Source organism: Ambystoma mexicanum, chromosome 4p (assembly GCF_040938575.1).
Source record: "Ambystoma mexicanum isolate Mex_15411 chromosome 4p, UKY_AmexF1_1, whole genome shotgun sequence".
Taxonomy (NCBI): Eukaryota; Metazoa; Chordata; class Amphibia; order Caudata; family Ambystomatidae; genus Ambystoma; species Ambystoma mexicanum.
The window spans coordinates 912861202-912881228 of NC_090927.1; the positions used below are offsets into that span (position 1 = coordinate 912861202).

At 48.9% G+C, this 20027-nt stretch overlaps 1 long non-coding RNA gene across 1 annotated transcript in view; it reads right to left on the bottom strand.

The window, feature by feature from the left end:
- LOC138453542 (uncharacterized) overlaps positions 1–20027 on the bottom strand; it is a 163611-nt gene that overhangs the window by 3971 nt on the left and 139613 nt on the right. The gene's annotated exons all lie outside the window — the stretch shown is intronic.

The following is a 20027-nucleotide window of genomic DNA, read 5'->3' on the forward strand; positions in this document are numbered from 1 at the left end:
GGGTGAGGCTGGGGACTGCTCGGGTCTGCATACACTTCACGCTGCTATTGGGAAACAACACCACAGCGGCACCCTCCCCAGTGACTCTCTGAGAGGCAGTTGCTGGCCGCCTTCAACTACATTGGTTCTTTACCGCCCACTACCACACGCGAGGACCACATAGGGCCGATACGGGCCATACGAATAACAGCACAAAGGCTAAGCACCAGGACCTCTGAATCATGGTGCAGAATATCCCCCCGGGCCAGGGGAGAACTTGCAGTGGGGAGGCCCTCGGCCCTCACAGACTACGAGAAAACCCTGCAAACTAAGTTGCTGACATAAATCCGGTTGGCTGCAAAGTACCGGCGAATCTTAGGACAAACAGAAAGAGGGGACACTCCGCCCTCACTCACCCTACCAGGGGGAGCCGTTCCGCACCCCGCCCTATCCACCTCAATTGATGGGGACCTCCCTCTCCTTCTCCCACCCGCACTCTTCCGTAGGTATTTCCCCCCTCTTCCCCGCTGCCCTTGCACCCCTTCTGCACCTCCACCATAGCCCCACCGTGGTTCCTTTCAGCCACCTCCATTTGCGCACCCGCTGCTCCCTTATGCTATCCCTCATTCCCTCCCCACGTGCCTGCCCACCTGAAATCCTTTCTTCCCCGTCGCCCTCCTGTCTATCTCCCTCCTCATCTTCCTGCCCCTGGATTCCCAAACCTCCCCTCTCCCCGCTGGGGGGTGCAAGCCACCACTGCCGCGACAGCCCCCTCAGCTGCCGCTCTCCGCTGCGGCCTACCCCCACTTGTCTCCCCCTCACCCGTGACCTCCCCCACCGCCCTCTCCAGCTGGGCCTTAGTTGCCCTAATTATGGCCAGGGCCTCCCTCAGCGCCCTCGCATCCACCAACCCCTCCCTGCTTGCACCTTGTCCCACCATCGTGCACCAACTTTTACTGGTGCACTAAAATGCGCCCCTTGTCGCTCCCCGCTACCTATGCCCCCGAGCCGGGACCTACCCGTGGAAAGAAAGGCCCCTAATAGGGGCGAAACCCCCAAAGAAGTTGCGCTAACCGCTAAATCCCAAAGGGGTTAAATAACCCCTGCTCCCCACAACTTTATTATCTCTATCTAAAATTTTTAATAAACCCCCCCAACCTAGCCAAACACCCCCGGGCCTGGAGAGAAACCCCTCCTAGCAGCTCTCTTGCTAACCTACTAGAGGACCCCCACAGGGCCCCCCCCCACTCACCCCTGGAGCTGGGAACCCCCCAGAAAAACCCCTTCCTTTCTCTCCTGTTCCCTTTATATTCTTTTTTTTTTTTATATACCTGGGCACCCCTGTGCCGCTTCTTTCCTCGGCAGCCCGCCCCCTGGTAGCCCAACCGCCGCACCGCAGTGCCCTGCAGCTCCTTGAAAGTAAAACAGGAGCGGTCCCTTTAAGAGGCACCACAGTGGGGGCTTCAACTCTAGTTACATACCCAGGGAGGCCCCGGGAGGACCCAGCGACCACCACCCTGAGCCACCCCAACAAACTGATGACCTAAAGAGGTTGTGCGCAGTGACGACTGGCGAACAGGGGAGTGACCAGGGGCAGGGAGCTACGGCAACTGGAGACCAAGCTACCCCAGGGCACACTGCAACAGTCCTCCAGGGCTGCAGCATGAGTAGGACTGGGAGACTTGCTCAGGGCAATGCTAAACCCCGCACACAGCCCCAAAAATTGGACGAGTGAGAAGCCGGAACTGCGCAGACGCCACAGACCAGGGGCTGGCACAAAACTGGTGGCGGCCCAGGCAGCACCACCCCGTGGCACAAAACCGTGCTGGGGAACAAGGGAGGTGAATCCCTCAGAAGCTATATTGCGAAGGGAAACAAGCTGTAGTCCCGCCTACCATTTACCCAAAAGGAAGAGCCGCGTAAGGAAAGTGAAAAGCTGGAAGCCCATCAAGAAGCTCTCACAATGCTGACTACCGAACCCCTTTCTATGGCGACTGCTGCACCGAGTGGAGACGCCCGGCGTCGGAGCTGAGCCAGGTACTGGCAGAAATCAGATCGGGCTTCGCCGACATCAACACGAAACTTGACAGAATGGCGTACAAGGTTGATAGAATGTAAAACGCATTCACAAGGAAAGCAGCAGAACCTCTGAGGTCGAGACCAGGGTGCTTGAGGACACTTGCAATGCAACGACACAGGCAATCCAGGAATTGCGCAGAGAGGTGAAGACCATCAGGGACACGAATGAAGACTTGGAGGCGGCGACGAGAAGAAATAACATCAGAGTGGTGGGGATCCCGGAGTCAGTCCAGCAACAAAATATGGAAGTGTTCATGGAGACATTTATTAAAGATGTCCTGCAGTGACCGCCGCTGTCATCTCCGTTCCTGGTGGAGAGGGTAAACTGGGTGTCACAAGTTGCCCTGAGACTGGGACAGAGCCCACGCCCAGGGATCGCGAGGGTTCTGAATTACCGGAACCGAGATACCATACTGCGAAGAGCGAAAGAACTCAGAGACCACACATATGAGAATGCTAAAGTGTCCTTTTACCCGGATTTCACCACAGCAGTCCATAAAGCCCACATGTCCTTCCTGGTGGCAAAGAGGGTGCTTCGGGACCGAGCAATATAGTATTCAATGCAATATCCCTCCAAATTGAAGGTCCAACATAATGGGAGGGCCCACTTCTTCACAGACCCAGAGGCTGTACATGAGTTCATTGAAACCCTGTTGAAGTGGCCTACCAGACCTTACAATATATGCATTAAGAACAGAGCGTTGATTGGTCATTGCTCGTGAAGCTGCACGATCCTCGCCTAGGCTGGTAGTCGGACAAACAGAAGCTACAAGCGGGGAAGTCTTGATGGGTCTTGAAAATCTTATGCTAGAAATGTAATGAGCCAACCCGGCTGCAAGTGAAAGAAATCATATGTTTCAAGACCTCCCCTTGAGGTCCGAAAAGGTGGGGGTCACTTGGGTGGCGGTTTCCAGCGCCCCCGGGTTATAGCCCTTGGTAAATTGGTTGTTGAGGGATCTTAGTTGGGGGGATCCAATCACTGCAGGTTGGGGGTGGGTGGTGTGGGAGGGGGGAGGTAGGGATGGTATTTGTTGGGGTAGGAGGGGGGGACAGTTGCTTGAGTGGCAGGTTTAAGTTAGTTCAAAAAGGTTTGTATCTCTCGAAAATGGCTAAAAGCCGGATCTCCGGATGGTTGAGCACACAGGGTGGAATAGCCTTTGTCTTCAGTCCTAATCCAAGTTATGGCACATAAGGTAATCAGTTGGAATGTTCGGGGTCTTAATAATCGGCGCAAAGCCAGTAAAGTTGGTACAATATTGTGAGCGACACGGGGCTCGGATAGTTATGTTACAGGAAACCCACCTGAAGGGTAATGAAGGGGTCGCCAGAAGCTGTGGCAACTGCAAATACTTTACCACAAGCTCAGCATACTCAGCAGGGGTGATGACACTGGTGCACAAATCATTGGGGTTCCATGCTAGCGACACTGTAATTGACCCTAGAGGGAGATATGTTATTGTCTCAGTATGCTTGGGAAACAAGATGCTCACGTTTGTTAACATATACAGTCCAAACGTGGATGACCCTGAATTCTTTAACACCTTGTTGGGGCACTGCCAAAAATACTTACATACTAACATTGTGTGACACTAGACCCGCGAAAGGACAGAACTGGTGGGGGGAGACGACGCTCCAGGGCAGCGGAAGCGGTTCTTAGCGCCATGGACACACTAGAATTGGAGGTTGTCTGGAGGCGGTTAAAACCATAAGGGGTACAGTTTTCACTCAACAGCTCACAACACTTCGGCCTGGCTAGATTATATCCTTGCATGTCCCTATCTTGTGCACCGGATGGAGGAATGTGTGCTGCTCCCAAGGTCTCTCAGACCATTCCCTGGTGCTGTGGTCCATGCGCCTGGATCTGGCAATACCTCGCCCCCACTGGAGGTTCAAGCCAGCAGTAATGTCAGATATAGTGTTCAGGAGCGAGATTCACAGCCTGGTCAAGGACTACTTCTGTGAGAACCTGGGCACAGTACCGAGGATTGGAACGATGTGGGAGGCGTTCAAGGTGGTGCTTCGCGGTGGATGTATGTCACTAGAAATGGGAGTGTTAAAACGGATCTGCAGGCAGCTAAACCACACTGAGCTTGAAATCAAAAGGTGGTAGGGGGCTAGACAGGGGAGCACACCAGGCTCGCTCGCTAAACTGAGGGAAGCGCTGGATCTCTTCAACATACTAGCTGAACAGGAGGTAAAATATTTAGCCCGACCAGGGATAGTCCGCTGATACGGGGAGGAGGGCAGACCGGGCAGATATATAGTGGCATTGGTGAGGCATGAACGAGGCTCTCGGCAGATAACGGCTGTGAGAATGAGAGAAGGGGACGTGATTGTGAAGCCAAGTGTGATTGCAGAAGTCTTTTGACAATACTGTGAGACCCTGTATGCCTCAAGGGGCACACTGCGGAAAGCAGAGCTTGAGGAGTATATTAGAGCAGCAGCTCTTCCAAAGCTCAGCATTGAAGCTATAGAGGTCCTAGCGACTCCTGTTAGGGCCGACGAGATCCTCTGTGCAATAGGTGCTCTCCCCTCCCTCAAGGCGCTGGGCACGGACGGAATAACTGCAGAGTTCTATAAGGAGTGGGGCCCTGAGGTAGCTCAGCACATGTTGGGGGTGTGGGAGGAGGGGCTGACTGTGGGGCATCTCCCCACCACGACGCTTGAGACAGTGACAACGCTAATCCTTAAACCCGGAAAGGATTCCTTGGAATGCTCCTCATATCGTCCAATTTCCCTATTGAACCTGGATACAAATAGTCGCCAAGGTGCTGGCAGACCAATTGCTCCCACCCATCCCACAAATTATCCATATGGACCAATCTGGGTTTATCCCAGGGAGGTCGACCTCCCTGAACCTCTGGTGACTGTATGCAATACTAGCCCACATAGATCCTAACACACAGGCAGTGGCGGCACTACTAGACATTATTCAAGGTACTATCCCGGTTGGTGGTCCCGGCATATTACCTGTCCGCAGTACAGCTTTTGTATGCAGGCTCGAGCGCCCAGATAGGCATCGGCGACACGCGGTCCGACCTCTTCACACTAGTGTGAGGTACCAGACAAGGGTGCCCAATCTCGTCATTACTTTTCGCCATGGCAATCGAAGTGCTGGTGGCTTGGCTGCAGAGGTTTCATGGTCATAGAGGTCTGGCAATGGGGGGGTGGCAGGGAACTAATATCACTGTATGCGGACAATGCAATTGTTTACATCAATGACCCTGCAAGCAATTTAGCCCTGCTAACGCAGGAAGTTGTGGACTTCGGAGATGCCTGCGGACTCAGAATAAAGAGGGCCATGTTCCCCCTATTCCCTCTAAATGGGGACACTGCTCGGCCCCCAAATGCCAAGGGATATGGATGGGAGCAGCTCACGGTCACGTATCTGGGGGTAACGGCTAGTAGAGATGCCAGACCCTGCTTGAGGACAACCACAATAAGTATCTACAAATCTTAAAAACTAGTGTGGAAAGATGGTGTAGGCTTCCTCTCACACTCCTGGGCAGAATTGGGGTAGTTAAAATGATGGTAATCCCCAAACTCCTTTACATGTTTCAAAATATACCAGTATGGCCGGGGATGGGATTCTTTAAAGAAGTGCGTTCCCTACTGATTAAATTAGCCTGGTATCCGAAAAACCTGTGTATTGCATGGGAGCCACAGACGCTGCCTTGGGAGCAGGGGGGAATTGGCGCCCCAGACGTGGAAGTGTACTTTCTGGCGGCGCAATTATCTTTTGCAACATTCTGGATGCCGGGAGCACAGATGACCCACATGTGCACATAGAACGACGATCGGTGTATCCATCCTCTCTTCAGGGAGTGCTGATCTCTGGCAGAATGCCAGACAAATGTAGATTCGACCCAGTGGCCTGCACAGTGCATGCCTGGAGGTGAGCTCTGAAAAGGCTAGTGGTGGATCGCCCATTCGACCCTGGCATTTCATTTTGGAATATAGAGACCCTGGCACCGACTTGTGATGAGGCCATTATACATGACTGGAGGGGGGCGGGCATTGCCAGACTGGATGAATTTTACCTGAACGGGGTGTTCGTCTCTCAGGAACTGTTTGTAGACAAAATGGGAAGTGGTTTTCAGCACACACTGCAATAATTTAGAATGAAAGCAGCCTTCAGAGGGTGGCCACCAGAGTGCCCGGTAATCCCACACACAACTCCGTTGTTACAATACATTAGTAGTTCCCCCGGGTACAGAGGAGTGGTTTTGGCAATATACAAGCTAATTCAGACGCATACGCCCTGGGAACGCTTGAAATGTAGAAGGAAGTGGGAAGAAGACTCTGGGGTGCCCCTCACAGACAAGGAGTGGGCGGTGATATGTGGTACTACACACAACTGTGCCTTTAGCTCTCGGCTGCAGCAAATCCAACTTAAAACCTTGCATGGAGCATACATCTCCCCTGCATGCACACACCAGTATGACAGTCCAAAAAACGCTAATTGTCCGAGATGCAATGTGAACCCAGCTGACCTGTTACATATGCTGTGGGCCTGTGTTAAACTGCGATCCTTTTGGGACGAAGTGGCGGGTACCATGACAGAGGTGCTGGGGCAGAATGTGCCTTGTGTATTATTGTGCTGCATGTTTGGATGGCTCCCAGTGTTACCAAAACAGTAGTGAAAGTTACTCTCGACCTGCATGATTGCGGCAAGGTGGTGCATTTTGATGAAATGGACGAGTGCATCCCCTCCGAGGGTGAGTGTATGGTTAAAAGATCTGATTTGGTCAAGTGACACGGACAAAGAATATGCAACCTAATGCGGGCTGCAAAATCGGCCTTAAAACATTTGGAACCCCTTCACAGCATATCTGCTAACCCGGGAGAGTGCCTCGGATTGACCCGGTTCCGGGGCAGAGAGCACTCGAGGCCACCATCGAAAAGTGGCCCCTGCTGGGGTGGCTGCGGGGTACCCACAGAACACTGAAGACTTACCTGACCCACTGTAAACTCCCTGCCATGTACAATGTGTCGTCATAATACCCGTTGGTTCGACCTTATGTTTTATATGAAGTTGTACTTGTTTCAGAATGTAATCACCCGTCATCCAATGTTTTAATATACAGTAACTATGTATGGCTATGGATGGACGAGATAAGCTGCCCAGACTGGGTGGTCGGTTGGAGGTCGGAGGATAAGGATAAGTGAACTGCAGTTTCCTCCTTAGGAAGAGTTGGGACTAAGGGCAGCTGAACTTGGGATTTGTGGTTGGGAAGGGCCACCTAAATAAGTACTGTATGAGACACTGACATTGTGACACGGGAGCAATACCAGAAGCGCAACTTCAAACCCAGTAGGTTGTTTAGGTAGGATACAGTAGGGAAGTATCCACCTGCTGCAACCTTTGCACCAGGGTAACCGGGAGGAGGTTGAGATGTTGGGGAGCCTGAGATCCAGGGATGGAGCTGGGCAACAGTTGGGAGGAGTTAAGGGGGAGGAAAGGAGGGGGAGTTGTGAGGGGAGTAGGGGAGAGATGGGGGGTGAGGGTCAGGGGGGGAGGGGGCTGCCGAAAGGCAGTGCAAAGAGTCTACTATCTCAACTAAGTCTAAACATTAGGAACATGAAGAAGAAGGTGGGAGAGTGGGGTATGGCTAAAATGGGAGATTTAAAGATTGTGACTTGGAACGTACGCGGGTTGAACAGCTATATTAAATGGAACAAAATTATGATGTACTTAAAGCGACAAAAATAGATATTGGGCTTCATTACACGGTATGCGGTAACCATGGCGCTATTGGCGCCATGGTTGCCGCCGCCGGAATTACCGCCCTACTCCAAGGTGAGTGGGGGCGGTAATTCCCCGTTCACCAAGGCACTTCCCCATTCCCATTTTTGCCCCCATAGGGCTCAATGTGAATGGGGAAGGAGCTAATTACGGTACCGCAAATTGCGGTACCGTAATTAGCACCAAGGTCCCTTTGCGAGCCCGTTCCTTAACGGCTGGTAAAACCAGCCGTTGAGGTCGGGTCCCGCAAAGGGACCTCGTAGTAAGGCGGTAAGGGTTTACCGGTACCGGTAAACCCTTACCGCATTCCGTGTAATGAGGCCCATAGCCATGCTGCAGGAAACCCACCTGACTAAAGAGAAACTAGGGATGATAGAGAGAAGATGGAAAGGGACCACGATGGGAGCCACATAATCAGCGTATGCTAGAGGGGTTCTTACATGGATAGCACCCCACAACCCTTTTAAATTGCTACAACAAAAGGCAGATGTAGTCGGCAGACTGGTAATGGTGAAGGGGCTGGTGAGCAACAAACAGGTCAATTTCATTAACGTATATGCCCCAAACAATGATACGGCAATATTCTTTAGAAACATGTATACTAAAATTTGCCCACACATAGATGGATTGGTGATAATGGGAGGAGACTTCAACTGCACGCTAGATCCCAAGCTAGACAGATCTATTGACAAGATGACCAGACCGAACCCAGTGGCAAAGGCCCTTGCTACACTTACACAGGACTTCCAGCTGACCGAAATATGGAGATGGCTGCACTCACGACATAGAAGCTATTCACATTATTCGGCCCCGCATGACTTATATACTAGGTTGGATTATATATTCCTGGCTAGCTCCCTGGTGCAGGATGTCAAAAGCGCAGTGTACAAAGCAGCGGTCCTCTCAGATCATGCGCCATTGGTCGTAATGTGGCAGATCTCACCGCCCAGACCGAAGATACTGACGTGGAGGCTCAGAGCCGAGGCACTTAAAGATACCATATTCAGAGAAGATTTGAGGAAGGCCATACAGGATTATTTAAAACTAAACACGGGTAGTGTCCAGTCAGCGGGGACGCTATGGGAAGCATTTAAAGTGGTAATGAGGGGGGAAGTGATCTCGAAGTAAAAAGAGCTACAAGGGGATATTTTAACAGAGTTGCACGACACAGAAAGGGAGACTGAAGATAAAATGAAGGACGGGGGGATTCCCATGAAAGGACCGAGTCCATACAACAATTACAAGAAAAGTGCAGAGCCCACTGGGAAAGGCTGAGTAACCTGAACTATAGGAGATATGTAGAAACACAGCACGCAGAAGGGGACAAACCAGGCAGACTGCTGGCCTGGCTGTGCAAAAACGAAACACCTAGACAGGCGATACGAGCGATACGTAAGCAGGATGGTACAGTTGAGGACACCCAAGAACGGGTGAACAAGTGTTTCCATGAATACTATCCGAATCTGTATTCGGACAAGACGGGGGAAGAAGAAATGGACATAAAAGAAACATTAGAGGAAATTATTCTACCCAGACTAGAGGAACCGGACAGGGAAAGGTTAGATACACGACTCACGTTGGAAGAATTAGAAAATGTAATCCGAATCCTACCCACTAATAAAGCTCCAGGAGCAGATGGGTTCCCAAGCGAATTTTACAAGACTTATATGTCAGAACTTCTCCCCCCCGTTGCTGGACATGTTGAATGAAGCGTTCGACAGAGGCAGATGCCAGAGTCTCTCAGGGAAGCGATCATAGTCCCACTTCTTAAGCCCGGTAAACCGGATACGGATTGCAGATCCTACAGACCGCTTTCGATGTTGAATCAGGATAGTAAGATCCTCACCGCGGTGATGGCTAATAGACTGAAGCCAATAATTAATACCCTGATACACCATGACCACATGGAGTACAACCTCCGTAGGCTACACCGCATTATTGATCAGACGGCTGAGAGCTCCCAAGAAATATCAATAATATCGCTTGACACAGTTAAGACATTTGACTCTGTCAGGTGGCCATGGCTGCTGGGGGTCCTGGTAAACTATGGGATGGGGCTGGGGTATTTAAGGTGGATTACGCTACTATATAGTGAACCTATTGCCAGGGTCCGGTCAGGATCGGGTATTTCAGACAGATGGACGTTGGGTAGAGGAACCAGACAGGGATGCCCCGGGTCCCCAATGCTATTCATTCGAGCACTAGAACCGTTAGTGGCGTATCTCAGATACCAGTATGGGGAAGTGGGCATTAAAATGAAAGGAGGACAGCATTTGATTTTGCTATATGAGGATGACATGCTGCTGTACCTGCAATACCTGGAAGAGAACCTGCAGTACATCTTGGAGGTCTTGGAGCGATGTGCACTTCTTTCGGGCATAACGGTTAACCCTAAGAAATCCACCATATTCCCCCTAGGCAGATATAGGGGGTTGTCCCAGGAGGCACTACCAGTGTTGCAGATTGGATGGATGGTAGACACCTTCCGATATGTGGGAGTGAATGTATACCATAAGGTTGAGGATGAGCATAAGAACAATACGGAGGAGGCAGTTAGGGGGCTAGAACGGAGCATGACATTCTGGACATGGTTGCCCCTAACCATGATGGGGAGGGCGGCACTACTCAAGATGGTTGCATTACCGAGGTTGTTGCATAACTTCGCAAATGTCCCATATAAGATACCAAAAATATTCTTCTCCAAGCTACATAGCATATGCAGGGGGTTTATTTGGCATAACTCTAGAAACAGGGTAGCCCTATGGAAATTGCAAAACCAATATGATTGCGCAGGGATCAGGCTACCTAACTTTGAGGTGTACTACCTAGCAGGCCAACTTATGTACAATATGTAGTAAAATGGCTATCTGAGGATATCACGCCGGAGTCCAGATTATTGAGGGCAGAATGTGAACCTTATTTTCTAAACGAGTGGATGTGGGTGTCTGATCCCCTGAAGGGGAAGAGATCGGCGCTGCTAACCTTGAGCAGGTAGATCTGGCACAAAGCCTGCAGAATGATGGGGTGCCCGTTACTATGCTCCCAGGAAGTCCCCTTGGTGACCCTGAAAGGGGTGGATGGACAACTGAGGAAGATAATCGGGGAACACTGAGAACCCGTGGGTGTGACAACCTTAGGAGACATGTGGAGGGAGGAGGGAAGGATAGAGTTCGAAGCGTTAAGGGAGGATACGGGTTTACATAGTGGTCAGTTTATCACATACGCCAAGCTGCGGAAACTAGTAGAGAGGACATGGTCGGAGATAGACTTGGCCCAGCAACCAGATGATGCTATAGAAACGCTTCAAACAGTGTCAGAAGGAGGCCATGAGGTCTCCAGAATTTATGAAATACTGATGTCTAAGGTGGGGAGGGAAGTGGTCCAACTAAGGCGGGATTGGGAAGAAGAAAGTGGGGAGACCATAAGGGATGGATTATGGGAGAGGATGCAGAGATACCATAAAAAAGTTTTGAGGAATGTCAGATTACAGCAGGTCCAGCTATATATCACTCATAGGGCATATATGACCCCCATGAAAATTGCCAAGTTTGCGAATGCAGCTACACAGTATTGGCCAAAATGTAGGGAGGAGAATGCCGGGATGTTACACATGTTCTGGGCCTGCCCTGAAATAGCTATACGCTGGGGAGAAATAGCGGACCGGCTGAACAACAAAGGGATTAGATTAAAAGTGGATTCCCTATGGGCATGCATGGTGGGGGTTTTTCCTAGACCACACAAATCTAAGCATGTCAGCAAGCTAAAAGACCTAGCATACACTTTAGCACAATGCAGGATAGCCATGGGTTGGAAGGCACAAGCGAGACCAAGGGTAGAAGCATGGTGGAAGGACCTTCTGAAATGGGCATACGCTGAGACGGTTGCTTGGAGGGAAGGAGCGTGTAGGGGGGGGAGGAGGAGGCGGGAACGCTGACAGCTTGGCTACAATTGGTCGCCTCTCTATCAAGCCCGGAGCCTGGAAAATCGGAATCAGAAAGCTCCCAGGATGGAGATGGAGATGTGGTGACAGTGAACTAAGAGACTACGGTTGTCGATGGCGAGACTCTAGGGGGGGTGGTGGGAGGTTGGGAGGGGTTTGTTTAATGCACCATGTTAAGGTGCACTGCATGTTGCTTGCTCTGGAAATCAATAAAAATATATATTTTTTAAAACTATGTATGGCTAATGTTGAAGAGATGCGAATCGGTCAATAAAGAAATGTTTTTAAAAATAATCTTCATTCTATGTAAAGATCGGAGGCGAGCATTACGCCTGTTCAAAGCTTTGCACTACCGGCACCACCACCGAGGCCACTGGCTTAAAATAAAACCCCTAAAGGAGGAGTAATGGAACAGCCAGCTGCTCGCAATATATCTTGCAAACTGGCCCCTACTACGAATGCTTTGAAGGCCAGTGTCCCTCTCACTGAATGCCACCCGAATGTGGACAAGTCTACTCCTGCCTGCGCCATGATACCCCTGACCCATCTGGCTATAGTTGTAGAAGCTACCGCCTTGGAAGGCTTTCTCCGTGCTATAAGAAACTGGTTGATCCTTGCTGGCCTAAACTCTGCCATGCTACTCTCATAATCCTTAATACAAGATGCCACACACAGCTTAGGCTTATCTGGCAAATACTGATAGGAGATAACCCTGGATTGAGTCTTTGCCCTTTTCACCACATTAAATGCCACCCACTCAGGGGCGAACAACTTCCTGTCAACCTCTATGGCCTTGATGTCTGACACTATTCTACAGGATACCAGACATAACAACATAGTTAGCTTGCCTGACAGCTGCTGTAGGGGCAAATAATTATTAAACGTCCAGATAAGGAATAGCACAAGGACAACGTTGACGTCCCACAGGTAAGCGTAGTTGGGCGCCGGCCGTGCTTAGCACTTCACTCCTTTTAGGAGACGAACTATCGCTGAATGTTTCCCCACCTGTTTCCCATCCACTACTGAGTGTCCAGCTGTGATTGCTGATCTATGCACGTCTTGCTCCCTGAATGCTTTGGCACTTCCCGCTAGAAACACTAAATAATTAATCATCTGTACTAGAGGGGCAGAAACGGCTATTGGCACCAGCACAACCACCTGCTCCATGCTGCCTCATAGCTCTTGAGTGTAAATGGAGCCCAAGACTCCTTGATAAGCTGGGCAGCGTGTTCTGAAATGCCTGGCAAACTCCATTTACTCCTGATACCTTGCAGGCTATCAGTGGAAGGGTGTCTGCCATTCTCAGATGATGACACTGACCTATGGGATCCCATAGCAGGTCCCTGATTCTGAGGAAGAGTCCTCAGAAAATGTATCGCTCCCTCCCAGTGATGCAGAAAAGCATCTGCTCCAAGTGAGTCTGGATCTAATATGAGGGGTGTGAGAAACCTGAAGGTGTCTCACCCGGTAGTCCCCAGGGATCTGTCCTCCAGGTGGCCAGGACACAGTCATCGATACTGGATCCAGTTCCTGGGGGTGGACCAGTGCGGGAGGATCACCTGGATGGTGGGGTCTTCGGGGAGTAGAAGGGGGACACCAAAGGGTGAGACGCAGTATCCTCTTCCCTGTAACACCTTTTCCCCATCCTACCAGGTAGGACACCTAGAAGCTTAACCTCCCCCCTTTCTGACACAAACACTTTCTCACGGACAGTTCATCGTGAGCGACAACAGACTAACACCAGAGCCGTATACCTGACATGTCCCAACACAAGGGTCAGGCAGAGTAGGCAATTCCTGATAATTACACACGCCTGACTTCCATCACACTTCCCCAAACAGATAAAAGGCGGAGCACGAAAGCAGACTCTGAGCAACACAAAAAGCATGAGGAAGCAGCAATTCCGAGATGGCAGTTTAAACCGAGGAGAAAGGCGGCAAGACCAGAGAGGGCGGCAAGGGGGTACTACGCTTGACCTTTTCGGAGAAGAACCACGAATTTCAAGAGGCCTTGAGGACAAGAAATATAAGACCGGGAATTGCAGCTGAAGAACAGTGCAGTGTGTGTCGAAGGTACACAGGGCCCTCCTGCATTGATGGCCAAGGTGGGGAGAAGAGATCGCTGCCGTGGGACTGTCCTTGGCTCCGACAACAAAGCAACGCCAGTGATTTCAGCATAGACGGTGAGTCGGAGAGACTGATACCAGACCAGACAGTGTTCCACTCCAGGTTCCGAGCAGCAACATTGTATGAAGAAAAATGACTTGCATGTGATTGAACTTTATGAAACCGAAATAGGTACCAGATACAGAGCGATCCGGCGTCACGTGGGTGCTCACTTGAAGCTCTCTGTTAGGTATCCAACTGAGTGTATGAGAATTATTATACTGTGAAATTGAAGTGGTCCTGCAGCGTGTCAAGCTAAATCCCATGCACATTCGAACGTCTTCGATAGTCTATGAACTGAAATTTGTATGAGCCTGGCTGAGGGAGACGAATTGTATGAAAGGGGATCTGAGCCCGAAAGAGGGGGATACGGGGGGAACCGTGAGTCACCCGAGAGGATATTGCTGTGGCAAACATTAACCCGACTGAGGGATGCCTACGAACTAAAATTGGTCCGAGCCCGGCTGAGGGAGAATAATGGTATAAAAAAGAGATGTGAGTCTGGCTGAGGGGGATCCAGGGTGAAGAGTGAATCTCACGACTTAAATATTTGGAAAGGATTTTTTTTTCTTGTTTTTGATCCATCAGGCCCTCTGAATCAAGAGCCTTTGAACGTAAGAGACTTGGGCACAGAAGGCCCTGATATTGGTAAACGGAACTGTGTCCTCGTGCTGAAGAAGCCAAAGAGTGTGCTATGCTCGAGTGAACCACCTTGAGTGGAAAAATGCTGTGCTAAAAATATAGGAAAGGGAGGCCAATGGCCTGAACATCGTGACTTATCATTTTGTGAACACTACTTTCTTTTTTTCGTGAACATTACCCCACACTATTTCTAATTTAGCGTTAAGGATTGGCAATAGGTTTCTTAGTAGAGGCTCTTTTTATTTGATGAGTGAGACTCCACTAGGACTGTATTATTATTATTTGATGGTCGTAGCTTGCTCCCATCTTAGATTTAGGTTTAGGTAGGCATTTTTCACACTCTTGATTAAGTTCAATAAACACCCTTGAACTGTGGTCACTTGTGTCTGTCTTACTTTGATACCATGCCTTCCTTACAGGGGTCAGAAATGCGAAGCAGAAAACTATTTGATGATTGTTCAAAATATGCCATTTTATTAAAGTATAAATTATATTAAATGCCTCACTATCCCTACTCTGCTGAGGATTTCCCTGCCTAACCAAAGCTAAGGGGAAACACTCTAACACAGGATATCTGGCCCTAAACATTAAATACAATGAAATATATATGGCAATTCAAATAGTATCAACAACATTCACAGTTTCTTGATAACCTCTCAATAACCTGGGTGAGTTCCCTTCCCCAGTATTCAAAGTGAAAGTCTACTTCAAAGTTCAACAAAAGAAATAAACACAGAGATCCTTTTAGATAAAATGGTCTAGAATCAGTTCTTGATATTTCAAAGTCAAAGTAAAGTTTTGTTAACCAAAGTTCCAACAATAGCAATTGGTTTACTCCTTGGAGCAATATGGACTTTCTACTTCCTCAGATCAGAACCAGTGACATTTCCAGCCACGATGCTTTGCCGATGAAGGTGTCTCCAGTCCGGCAACTCGACAAAGGAGCCCCTCTCACTCCTGAGACCCACGACTTTCATGCAGCTCCTTCCCTCGATCTCTGACACACCGCTGCTACAGCAATCTTCACAATCAGGCCCACATGGGGAAAGGCAGCCTTCTTGCACACCTTCCACTGCGCAGCCTCTGCAACTCAGAGTTTGGGGGAACAGGACCCTCACAGAAGAAGCAGTATCAGCGTTCCGGCGCCCCTTCGGTTCGCTCATTTCTTCTGCATATATTGCCAACACTGTGTCTTCTTCTTTCTACCTCTGCTACTACAACCTGCACTCCAGTCACAGTTCCAGCTCATTCTCATTGCCTGCACCTGAAGGGGCCTTTTATGACTCCCAGGTTCCTTCAGGTGTAAGGCTGTTAGGCCTAATTGCCTGATTACTACTACAGCATGCCTCTTAAGCCCTCTTCCTTGTCCCAGTACTCGTGGAATTATGGAACTTCTAGTCCTCAACCACAAAGTTAGCTCTTTTTAGCAACTTCTTAGTTTTAATGGTAGATCTATTGCCTTTAAACGTATGAAAAGATGAACCGTTAGAATTGGTTATTACAGAGGAAGACAATTGATTTAAGGCAATATTGCTAGATCCTTTTACATTGTACCTTTGGGGGTAAGGAGGGTTTTTATCCTGAGATACCTTGAAAGATCTTTCTGTTATGAAGGTTTGTTTAGGTTTTAGGGTATTTGTGCCCAGAGCCACAGAATATTTATGAGGTTCAGATACTCTGTAATGGCAATAAACCATTACCTCTTTTGGCAATCTTGAAATGTGGTCCCTTTCAAAGGACACTACTGCGTTTCATCCCACAGGATCTCCTCACCACCCTGGCCCTTTTCTCCTCCCAGGTGATCCTCCCATAGTACACTACCCCCAAGGTCAGGATCAGAAAGCGTCTACCTTTCCCGAGCCACCTGTGAGGACACTTTAGGCAGGGGTTCAGTGAGACATCCATAGGATTCATCACAGTAACCTCCAGCTGAAGAACCTGGGACTCTGTACTTAGTCTTGAGGCAAATAGATCGATGTCCAGAGGGCCACAAAACTCCTCTATCTCCTGCAAAACCTCCCTCTGTCGTCTACAGTTGCTGGAATCTTGCAGATACCTGAAGTTCCAGTCTGCCACCACGTTCTGTTCTACTGGCAGATACTCCGCTGGGGTGGACAACTGCTTCTCCAGGCAATAGTGCCAGAAGCACTTTGCTAGTTTGGCTAGCATCCTGTTCCTCCTAGGTGGTTTAGGTATCTCACTGCAGACACCTTATCCATTTTAGGAGGATGCAGCAGTTCACGCTGTCTCTCGCGAACATCTTGAGCATGAAAGACCCTGCCAGGAGTTCCAGACAGTTTATGTGAAGACTTAGCTCTTCTGGGCTCCACTTTCCTCCTGTTTCGGAAGAATTACACTTGGCTCCCCAGCTAGATCTGCTGGCGTCTGACTATGATCAGATCTGGAACGTCTCCGGAGATGGCTCGGCCGTTCCATGCTTCCATGTTCTGGAGCCACAAGCTCAGCTCGGTCCTGCTCACCTGGTCTAAGGGAACCAGTTGGTGATACCCAAAGCCCTGTTGTAAAGGCTTTATCGTCAGTCTTTGCAGAGCTCTGTAATACAAGCGACCTGGAAATATGGGCTGGATGGAGAACACTAGGAGGCCTACTATCCTTGCTAGACTCCTGAGCGATATCATCGCCTTTCTGAGACACGCCCTGATCTCTTTCTTGGTCTCCCTCACTTCCCTGGTATCCACTACAAATCCCAGGAAGATCACTTTATTAGTGGGAGCCAGCTCTGATTTCTCCCGATTGATGGGGAACCCTAGGGTCTCTATCAGATTCTGCAGCCATTGAAACTGATTCTGTAACGTCACCTTGTTCGCTGCTAGAACTAGGATGTTGAGTTAAACAATCATTCGAATGCTCCTCTCCCTGGCCGCTGCTGCCAATGGTTTTATGAGCTTGGTAAATGCCCATGGGACTGAGGAGAGGCCAAATGGCAGAGTTTTGAATTGCCATTCTCGCTCTCCCTAAATGAAGCAGAGGAAACGGCGGTCCTCTGGCACCACTGGCACCGTAAGGTACACATCCTTCAGGTCTATCCTCGCTAGCCAATCCCTCTGAGGATGTCCATGAGGAGGTAAATGCCCTCCATCTTGAAGTGCCCTCCATCTTGAAGTACAATCTTGGTCGGGGTCCTTGCTTGCTTCGGTTCCCTGATGAAGTCTACCTTGAACCCTATCGTGGCCAGGGTCGGACTGGGACAAGAAATGGGCCCGGACACCTCAAAAAAGTGACCCGTACCCAAAAAAGTGGCCCTCAAACCTTCATCCGTGAATCATGTCAATTGACAACTTTACAGAAAATGCTACTTATGGAGGGTTAATGGTGTTTGTTGCATGTAATGTTTTGTGTAAACACTTGAAAAAACGATAACATTCCTTTTCCATGGCCCCGGCATTTGATAAAGATTTGTTATTCAAATAGCGCGTTTGCCAAAGCACTGAACATAGCACATATTTACATACAATCATTCCCAAATGAAGTAGTTGGTACTCATTTATCAACCTCTAATTAATGAAAGGCTGAGTTGGCCTTCCAACGATTTGAACCTGCTACCTGCAGATCATGCCCAGATCATAGCAGTGCCAGCGAGCGTCAACATGCTGCTCTATATTACGGGAGTAAGCTAGGAGGAGCAAGCAGTTCCTTCCTTTTTCCCTCCCATCATCCATCACTCCCTTATCCCTTCCGCCCTACTTTCCTCTTGATTTTCTTTTCTTTTTTCTTTTGTTCCTTCCTTTTTTCTTGCTTCCCCTTCCATTCTCTCCCCTTTTTTTCATGGGCATCTTTCCTCTCCTCCTTTCCTTCCTCTCTCACATTGTTTCCTTCCTGTCTCCCTACCATCTTTCCTCTTTACTTCTACCCTCCTTGTTTTTGTCTCTTCTACCATTCCTCCTTATTTCTTTCCTTCCCCGCTCTCTGTAATTCCTACCCCATTGTTATATTGGAAAATAGCAGTTAAAGATACATTATTGTGCATGGGTCAACAGGCTAGGGTCGAGTGCAATGATAGGCTCTGAGGCCACTGAATCTGAACCATACACGGCCTCTGAGAGGTCCCTTACTGAGGGGCCTGTAACAAAACTCCCAATGCACAGGGAAGCACAGAGAAAACATTGTTTCATATCATTTGGTGTATTTGGGTTCAGCTGTTTAAGTAGGATCTGTAAATTCAACTATACACCCAATATATATTAAAGCAGGCTGTTTGGAATAAGGGCCAGCGTTTAGATGCCAGAGACCGTGACTAACGTTGGAATAAACAAAAATGAGCTTTTAAGAGAGAATAATGATTGTATGCCTCAGGTGTCAGGAAATGCAACCGTCTGCCAGCACAAATGGTCTTTTTATTTCACTTGACCTGCAAAGGCTAGGAGGAAGCAGTGTGCAAGGCATTCTGGGAAATAGCTTTTTTTTAAATTAAATTAGTTTTGCTGATTGCCTTAATCCCCATATTCTGGATATATAGTACATTCTGAAATACAATCCTAGGGTTTACAGAACGCGACAGCCTTATGCTGCGAAGTTTGGAAACAAGGTCAAAAACTAGGCTCCAAAGCCAACAGTTTGGACTGAGAGCAAAAGGACCACATTATGACAAATTATGGTGCACACCTGTGCTTGCCACACTTTATACCTAATGCAGAAGTACAATTGACTGTCTGTGTCCTATAATTGTACAATGGAACCTAGGAAATCAGCTCTTACAAGAACCACTGTGCATTGGACACTCCTAGTCAATGGGCATGCAATAAATACACATACATGCAGCAATATTTATTACAGTTTAAGGGAAATTTCCATTTCTGTACACTAAAATTATGAATCTTACCCCTAGCCTGTAGCGGTATGTACATGTCGAATTGTAGAAGATAAGAGCTTTCACTCATGGGTTAAAATGAGACGCGTGGCGTGGATGCAGATTGTTTTCAGTCTTAGAGAGCTTTCAGAGAGAATCGATCATGACCTGATAAATGTGACATACACATATAAAATCTTACTGCATGAAGGAGCCAGCAGGTAGCAGGTACAATAACACAGACCCAGGGCAGCCCAGGTCGAAACATAGAGCTTCCTGCACATATTTATTGTGACACTGGAGCCACCTAAATACTGTATCGTCACCACTCCTTCCCAGGCCCACCTAATTTAAACCTTTACAATTAATCGCCTTCACTGTGCTTTTTTAGCACTGACACACTGAGCAGCATCAAATGCCTTTACCACTGGGCAGCACTAACTGTTTTCACCACAGAACACCATCACATTCAAATGCCTTTAACACATAGCAGCACTGACAGGACCGTAGCACCTTTGACAGCAGCGTAAACATCTCTTTCACTGAGTAGCATCACAGAGCAGCATTAATGTTTTATACATTAGCCTGCGCATTTGGTAACTCTGTCATGACTTTGCCGCAGCAGATAACCACTTCAGAACCAGTCCCGCCTGATTCTCCTAAACTGTA